The sequence below is a fragment of the Ochotona curzoniae genome, unplaced genomic scaffold (genome assembly GCF_017591425.1).
Source record: "Ochotona curzoniae isolate NIBS_2020 unplaced genomic scaffold, NIBS_Ocur_1.0 contig_3520, whole genome shotgun sequence".
Taxonomy (NCBI): domain Eukaryota; kingdom Metazoa; phylum Chordata; class Mammalia; order Lagomorpha; family Ochotonidae; genus Ochotona; species Ochotona curzoniae.
Window position 1 is genome coordinate 11806323 of NW_024465894.1, and position 6889 is coordinate 11813211.

Genomic DNA, 6889 nt, shown 5'->3' on the forward strand with positions numbered 1-6889 from the left:
ACATGACACATATTCACAATAGAATACTATTCAGTCATAATGGAATCCCATCGCCTGGATGAAGCTGGAGGGTACTACGTCAGCTGAACTAAGCCAGGCACAGAAAGACAAGTTCCCCTGTGCCCACTCATTTGTGGAAGCTGAATGTTCTTCTTTTTTTTTTTTTAAAGAACCCGACCAAGCTTGTCTCCCGGAATGCAACCGGCAGTCTTCGCGCCCACTCGGAAGGCTGCTTTGGGGAGGCTGGACTCCCCACGCGTGGCCCTTTTCGGGCCTAGCGTGGTAACAGGTACCACCCCCCAACCCCGGGCCGGTGGCGCTAGGGGCGTGGCTAGACCCAAGCCCGGGCCGGGAGGAGGGGCGGGGCCGGCGCGCGGGGAGCTGACCCCTGGCCACATGGCGGCCAGGGCCCCCAAACCCGACCAAGCTTGTCTCCCGGAATGCAACCGGCAGTCTTCGCGCCCACTCGGAAGGCTGCTTTGGGGCGGCCAGTGCACCAGTTGGCGCCAGGCTTCGCCTGCTGGCCACCCGGCCAGAGAGCCCTGAGAAATTAGTTCTCTGTATGCTGCTCAAAACGGCTTCATGCTGAAGCTATAGCGTTTTGGGGACACCTAGCAACCCTAAAGATTTCCAATGGCTGTAAATCTCCCTCAGACGAATCTGCTGCTATCATGGTTTCACTCCATAAGTTCCGAATGATTGTAACTCCCAATACAATGCCAATTCCTTATGATACACAGTAACTGGGTGGGAACACAGAGAAATCTCTCATTTCCCTTGAAAAAGCTAGGAATCCACGTAGTGTAACCTGCGGGAACTAGATAAGTATCTTAAAGTTGATAGATCCAGATCAGCACTAGACAACAGCAAAAGCTACGACACACAGGGGAATTAGGAACGACCCAAACAGTCTATTAACAAGTGGTCATATGCACAGAATAGGGGAGAACCCCAGAGCGGAACAGGGGGACTGGAGGAGGCTTATCCCCCACCCGTAAGGACTCCCAGACTCTCACCAAGGTCTATCAGAACGGACACAAGAACGTCAACGCAACTGCCAAAGAGAATACGGGGACCTGGAATGCTTTCGAATGCTGTGAACCCAGAGGACAGACACCCCCTCTCTTTGGACCAACTACACGAGATGGAGGAAGCCCGAGTCCTTCCACACAGGAACCAACGACATCAGAACAACGACTAGGAACCACGATTGGTCATCAGAACCAGAAGATCAATAAACTTCCGGCGGGACAGTGGGGGAGGAATCCTCTCCAGTCCTTACCTAGTTTAAGCTCTGGGCCTCCACCCCCTATAATGACCAACAAGGTTCCTCCTAAACCCCCCTCCCCCCTTCACACACACACACTTACACACACACTCATATACACACACTAATAGGATGAGATTACCAAAGAACAATAAAGATAGGTCATCAAGGACTCACTCATATACTATTAGATGGAACATAAAGAACAAGAACTCATTAGCAAGGTATGAGAGATTTCTCTGCAACACCCCCCAAAATCGTTATACACCTCAATTGAGGAGGTGACATCGAAATAGTTGTAGAAGGTAATCAAGAACTTACATGTAATTTTTACATATTGTCTACTCAACACTATGTCAGACACCTAATGTTTGCCTGGATTTAACCTGTAATTTATGCTTGGTTGATTGTTACTTTTTTGAACCTGTCACTGATACTGTCTAAACCCAAAGGTGTGGAAGAATTGAACTTTTTTTTTTTTTTTTTTAACATATTGTTCGCTCAACACTATACCAATTAACCCCATAACATTGTATATCGACGCTGAAGTTTTGTTGGGGGTTTTAACTGACCGGAACTTTGCTCTGTTGGCTCTACCTTCAGACCAGAGAGGGTCTCCCCAAGAGGCCACTGAACTTGTCTGGACAATGAGACGCTGGACTTTATGCTAGGTACATGCTCACAATGTAGGAATTTCAACTGAACTTGAACCGTTGTGCAGCAAGATGGAGCAATCCACTATGGGAGGAGGGGTGTGGGAGGGGCGGGGGGACTCCCCAATGCTTATAAAACTGTTTCACATAATACAATGATAATAAAGTAAAAATTAAAAAAAAAAAAAGATTTATTTTTATTATTTTTTTTACTGGAAAGGTGGATGTACAGAGAGGAGAGACAGAGAGGAAGATCTTCCGTCTGATGATTCACTCCCCAAGTGAGCGCAACGGGCCGATACTATGCCGATCCGAAGCCAGGAGCCTCTTCCGGGTCTCCCACGCGGGCGCAGGTTCCCAAAGCTTTGGGCCGTCCTCGACTGCTTTCCCAGGCCACAGGCAGGGAGCTGGAAGGGAAGCGGGGCTGCCGGGATTAGAACCGGCGCCCATATGGGATCCCGGGCGTGCAAGGCGAGGACCTTTAACCACTTGCACCACCGCGCCGGGCCCTGAATGAATGTTCTTAAAGAGGTAGAACAGTAGTTACCAGAGGCTGGGGAGGATGGAGAAAGAGGAATAGAGTCAGGCTGGCTATCAAGTACAGATACACAACCAAATCGGAGTCCATTCTAGTGGCCTACCACACAGTAGGGTGACTACAGTTAAGAACAATTATGCTTTTTTTTTTTTTTAATAAAAAAGGATTTATTTACTTATTTTAAAAGTAGAGTTACAGAGAGAAACAAGGAGGGACAGAGAGATTCAGAGATCTTCAGCTTGCTGGTTCACTCCCCATAGGCCACAATGGCCAGGGGTAGGTAGGCCAGACTGAAGCCAAGAGCCTGGAACTCCACCTGGGTGGCAGGGATCCAAGCAGTCATATCATCTACTTTCAGGCACATGAGCAGGGAGCTAGATTAGAAATGGAACAGACAGAACTGGAATCATCTTTCATACGGGATGTCAGTGAGGACATCAGCAGTTTAACCCACTGTACCACCATGCCAGCCCCAATTGTATATTTCAAAATAGGTAGAATGAAGAATTTTGAATAACCCAACACAGAGAAATAATAAATATTTGGGGTGATGGACACTAATCACTCTAATTGGACATTATAGTGTCCACACATATGGGATTACTGTGTTGTGCCCTATAAACATGTGCAGTTTTATGTCAATAACAAAACTAAAATATGGTATTGGACAGCTTAAGTATCCACATGCAAAATAATTAAGTTATAATTAAGTTATAATTTTGGTATATGGTATAATTACTTATACCATATACCAAAATTAATTCAAAATGGATCAAAGACCTAAACATACATCTAGAATAAAATCCTGTAAGAAAATATAGAAATAATTTTAATGACCTTGGATTTGACATTGTTTACTTAGATATAATCCCCACTGAAAGCAAAATAAAAGGAGTTAGAATTTATGTGTGCATCACAGGAGAGTGAAAAGCAACCAAAGGAGGGAGAAAGGACTGTCTAGTAACCACAATATATAAAGAACTCTTACAATTTAACAGCAAAAAAAAAAAAAAAGAAAGAAAGAAAAGAAAAAAAGTGATTCAATTTAAAAATGGGTAGAGGACTTAGACATTTCTCCAAAGACTTTTAAAGAGCCAAGAAGCGCATGAAAACAGGCCCTGTGTAAGTAGTCATTAGAGAAATGCAAATCAAAACCACAATGGGACACCACTTCATAATTACCAGCAGACATGCGATTATGAGTTGCACTGTGTCCTCTCCCTGCCCCCATAGACACACTGAAGTCCTACCTCTTAGTATCTGCAAACATGATACTATTTGGAAATAGTCCTTGCATGTTTAATTAAGTCAGAAGAGGCTCCTGAAGTGAGCAAACATATACAGGTTTTTAGTACATACATACATATATCCTTTTGCATCCCTTCTAGAGAATCCTTACTGCTACAGTGAGGTTCGGGGGAAACTGGAACCTTCATACATTGCTGGTGGGAACGTTAAATGGAATGATCACTGTAGAAAATCATCTGTTGGCTCCTGAATAAGTTAAACGTATATTCACCATGCAAACCAGCAATTCCATTCTTACCCAAAAGAACTGAAAACAGGTGTTCAAACCAAAATCTCCATGAGAATGTTCAGTGGCACTTTAACAGCCAAGAAGTAGGGACAACAGCTGATGGATACAACATGCCCATCAAATGATGGATAAACAAAAGGTGCTGCATTTGAACAACAGATTATTCATAAAAAGGAATGAGACTGATACATGCAGCAAAACAGAAGCAACCCTGTACACATTTTATGCTAAGGGAAGGCAGCCACTCCAGTTACTCCAAACACCCAGGATCAGCAGGTTTGCAGCTGTGCAGGGGTTGGCCATAGGGGATCACGGCAATGAAGCTTAAAGGTTGCACAGTCTGTCTGGGGATGAAGCATTCTAGAACCAGATAGTGGTGATGATAGCCCATCATTAACACACTGAGTGACTGAGTGCCACAGAAGTATACACTTGTTAAATTGCAAATTCATGCTATAGGTAGTTTGTGATTTTAAAAAAGTGTTTACCTGTCCTCAGAGGGAACATTTAGATTATCTGATTAATAAACAACTCCAGGCTGTAGACGACCTTTAAAGAAATGGAAATCAACTGGTGAGCCAAGAATGAAAGATGCTAACATCAATCATGTGAGCATGTGAGACCATTGCCAACTAGAGGTGGCGTGTGGGGCTGTAGCCAGAGGAACTCTAGCTTCCAGAAGTCCCTGCCCTCTAGCACGTGGGGTCATTGTATCCCCTAACTACTTCTTCTTTTTTAAGATTTATTTTTATTATTTTTTATTGGAAAGGCGGATATACAGAGAGGAGAGACAGAGAGGAAGCTCTTCCATCCGATGATTCACTCCCTAGGCGGCCGCAATGGCCGATACTATGCCGATCCGAAGCCAGGAGCCTCTTTTGGGTCTTCCACATGGGTGCAGGGTCCCAAAGCTTTGGGCCGTCCTCAACTGCTTTCCCGGGCCACAGGCAGGGAGCTGGAAGGGAAGCGGGGCTGCCAGGATAGAACCAGCGCCCATATGGGATCCCGGGCTTGTAAGGTGAGGACCTTAACCACTGCGCCACTGCGCCGGGCCCCTCCCCTAACTTCTGAAGAGAACTCCAACCGCTATAACTTATCTACCTAATTCTTTTTTCCTTTAAAATAATAACCATTAAAAAATATTCATTTTTATTTTACAGAGGAGAGACGAGCGATTTTCCATCCGCTGGGGATGGCCGCAATAGCTGGAGCCAAGCCCATCCAAAGCCAGGCACAGCAGTTTCCTCCAGGCCTCCCAGCTGTGGGTGAAGGGTCCCAAGGACTTAGGCCGTCCTCCATTGCTTCTTAAGTACAGATTCTTAGTGGGAATTTGAGATCTGGGGAGCCGAGGTGGTGAGAGGCCAAGTTCATTTGCACAAGGCCAGCACAGTGAGAGATGAGAAGCCATAACTTATCACCGGCCACAGTTGCTGCTTCTCCCCAAGAATTATTACAGAAATTAACCCATTCTAATGTGCCAAACTGGCGGTAGAAATGAATGCCTACTACAAAATAACTGTCACGAGTCTAAAAACCTGAACAAACGCTGCTTTTAACACTACAAAAAGCTGTAAGAATCCCAACCTATTGTACAATAAAATGCATTCTTAATTAAATATGTGCCTCAGAGCGGAAGAATGACTTCTAAATGGAAAACCTCATAGAGGTGATCAGAAATGACCTTGGCCAGATGAATTATTCTTGGAGAAAGTCAGGTGGCAAAATCTGACCAGAAAATGCTTTTTTCTTCAAAACCTCAGGTAAAACAAACACCCATGGTCAGCACCCAGGGAAAGCCCTGTGTCTACCCCTAAGGGTCTGCTTAGCCTTGACAATGACTTGTGGCCTGATCCTCACAGGCCACAACTTCAGTGTTTTGTGTGAAGATAGCACAATAGTGATACTACACATTCACCTGACAAAAGCCACTGGGAACACAGGGTAGGCCATCCCGCATTCTCTCCCTCAGCTTTCAGAGCTGGCAGCGAGCCCAACCACAGTCTTGTCCAATACCACATTTCGTAGATAAGAAACCTAAGGCTCAGGGAGGGAAGCGCCTTGATCAGGAAGGTCGGTGAGTTAATGGCTCCCATCACCAAAGCGAAGCATTCTGACAGATTCATGAACTCTCGGGCAGCTCTGTCTTCACCTCGGAGGACCTGAGAGTCATTTGGTAGCCTGGAGTGCTAATTAAACCGGAGGAATGATGGACTATTTATAGGTAGGAGAAAAGAAATTAACTAGGCCATGTGGCCCAGGGACACAAATTCATATCTTACATCCTGTAAGACAGAACCCAGTAATGCACAGTGCTGATTCCTAAGACCAGAGTTCGAGGTACTGTTGGTCACCATGGGTCTGGGAGGACCCACAGCCTCTGGGGTTTTGTGTCTTAGATAAAGACAACCCTGTTTCTTGCAAACACTTTCCTCACCAGGGGAAATGACCGTATTCCTTCCAAACAGTAACAGTTTCAGAAAACCTGCTGCAAATTGTTTTTTTCTATTATTTTGAGTGTTAACCAGTAACACTCCATCAATAGGCTTTCACTGAGGGTGAAAGTGAAAAGGGGAAAAGAAAGCCTCAAAATTGTTTTGAGGACCCAGTGCGGCGTGGCCTACTGGCTAAAGTCCTTGCCTTGAAAATGCTGGGATCGCATATGAGCGCTGGTTCTAATCCTGGCAGCTCCACTTCCTATCCAGCTCCCTGCTTGTGGCCTGGGAAAGCAGTCGAAGATGGCCCAAAGCCTTGGAACCCTGCACCCATGTGGGAGAACTGGAGGAAGTTCCTGGCTCCTGGCTTCGGATCAGCACAGCACCAGCCGTTGCGGTTGCTTGGGGGGTGATTCGTAGGGTGGAAGTTCTTCCTTTCTGTCTCTCCTCTTCTCTGCATAT